Below are 2,321 nucleotides of genomic sequence, written 5' to 3'. Positions count from 1 at the left end.
AGGGCAATGGGGGTGTGTGGGATGAGAGAGAGAGAGGGAGGGGGAAAGAGAGAGAGAAAAGAGAGAGAGAGAGAGAGAGAAGAGAGAGAGAGAGAGAGAAGAGAGAGGGAGAGAGAGAGAGAGAGAGAGAGAGAGAGAGAGAGAGAGAGAGAGGAGAGAAAGAGTTGTTTTGTTTGGCTTATAGGGTTTTTACAGCGCTGGAAACACTACTAGGGCATTTCTGCGCCAGCAGAACAAAGTGAGAATAAAGAGATAAAGGGAGAAGAGAGACAGATATATAATATATATATATATATATATATATATATAGAGAGAGAGAGAGAGAGAGAGAGAGAGAGAGAGAGAGAGAGAGAGAGAGAGAGAGAGAGAGAGAGAGAGAGATCAAAATGAATTTGAGACATTGAAAATGAATATGTTTGTTTTTTGTTTTTAAGGGTTTTACGGCGCTTGCAACACATTTAGGTTATATCAGCGCCAGTAGAAAAGGAAGAAAATGGGATAGTAAAAAGTTTTAGAATTACAATTAAAGCATCCAAGAAAAAGTAAGACAAAGGGAACTGGGAACAAATAGGGATCAGATGTAGATTCCAAGAGCATACCATCAATGTACTTAGTTTGAGATCGCCAATAAGTCTCATCAGGACACAAGCACGGCCCCCCACTAAGAGGAATACACTCAAATTCAAAATGCTCATTATAAATTATAACAAATATAATAATACATAACAGAGAGATGATTTACAAGGAAAAAAATATCATCTCCCAAAACAATAACTATGCATTTGACTGTTTCCCTCCCAGCCAGGACCCCGACCAGGGTCAGGACAAAACCAAGTAATCGCATTCCAAGACAAAGACAGAATGCAAGTTGGAAAACAGATATAGGGGGATAGAAGACACAATATGTACCTCCCCGCCCACTATGGGAGGTAGGAACCCCACCCAGGAAAATGAATATGAACATAAACATAAGTAGTTACAAAACTGAATAAAACAAACCAGTTGTACGATTTACCATTGCAAATAACCAATCTTGACATTAAATTCCACTCCACATTGCATCAACATTTAATGAAACTGCATAAGTATCAAATAGGGAAATGAAAATACAGTATTTGAAAATGTCAATATTGATAATCTATATTTTCATAGGGCAGTAAAAACCAATTAAACTGAAATTCAAGGGACCTCGTCACATTTCTTTCTGTTTATATTAATATACTGTGTAGCACGGAAATCTCAAACAAGTTGAGACCAGGCCAATTTGTTTGAGATTTCTGTGTTGAGTATTTTACAAATAATATGAAGAGCGCAAGGGGGATTAAGCATGTGTGGCTTTGGTAAGATGTCATTATAATGTTTGTTTTTTAAAGGGTTTTACGCGCTTGCAACACATTTAAGTAAACAGGAAGAAAATGGGATAGTAAAAAGTTCTAGATTTACAATCAAAGCACCCAAGAGAAAGTAAGACAAAGGGGAGCTGGGAACAAATAGGGATCAGATGTAGATTCCAAGAGCTTACCACCAATGCACTGAGTTTGAGATCACCTATAAGTCTCATCCGGACAAAAGCTCAAGACCCAACAATATACTCAAATGCTTACATAATACATTCAAAATAACAAATATAATAATACATAACAGAGAGGTGATTTACACGGAAAAAAATTCATCTCCCAAAACAATAACTATGCATTTGACTGTTTCCCTCCCAACCAGGATCAGGCCAGGGCCAGGACAAAACCAAGTAATCTCATTCCAAAACAAAGACAGAAAGCATATTGGAAACCAGGTACAGGGGGATAGAAGACACAGCAAGTACCTCCCTGCCCACTGAGAGGTAAGAAACCTCACCCAGATGAGATTAAGCATTTAGTGCATCTTGTTTCACTCAATAGATGGTATAATGCTTCCCATTCAGTGTACAATAATAAGAAGACAAAGTCAGCCCATCGCATTGTTGATTACACACTCAGAACTCAATGTCAATATCTACGAATCCGGCACCTAATCACTGCAACTCCTCACTTGTCTACCGAGCGCATCTCTTCTCGCCCTACCTTATTTACCCATAATCACTTCTTTGATTCGAAACTAATATATAACAGTAACAGTCTCATGTCATCACTGTCTCGCCAGTCACCTACTGGTACTGTTACACAATAGATAAGATGCATACGACATTTTGCATACCCCCTCCCTCCACTCCCACATGCTCCACAAACACACACACACACACACATGTGAATTCATGTAAAAAGCACAGTTAATGCCAAGGGAGAGTGATAGCAGCCTTTGTTTCCGTTCAATAAAAACATAGA

At 38.7% G+C, this 2,321-nt stretch overlaps 1 protein-coding gene across 5 annotated transcripts in view; it reads right to left on the bottom strand.

Moving 5' to 3' along the window:
- Positions 1–415: 415 nt before the first annotated feature.
- LOC144967759 (zinc finger Ran-binding domain-containing protein 2-like) overlaps positions 416–2,321 on the bottom strand; it is a 20,064-nt gene continuing 18,158 nt past the window's right edge. For all 5 annotated transcript variants that reach the window (XR_013644463.1, XM_078905365.1, XM_078905373.1 and 2 more), the window contains one exon: positions 416–2,321. This exon is cut by the window's right edge and continues 1,110 nt beyond it. The gene's annotated coding sequence lies outside the window, so the exon portion shown is untranslated.

The sequence above is a fragment of the Berghia stephanieae genome, chromosome 1 (assembly GCF_034508935.2).
Source record: "Berghia stephanieae isolate SIO BIC M18660-M18661 chromosome 1, UCSD_Bste_1.3, whole genome shotgun sequence".
In the NCBI taxonomy this organism is placed as follows: domain Eukaryota; kingdom Metazoa; phylum Mollusca; class Gastropoda; order Nudibranchia; family Aeolidiidae; genus Berghia; species Berghia stephanieae.
This window is presented reverse-complemented; position numbering and strand designations above follow the sequence as displayed.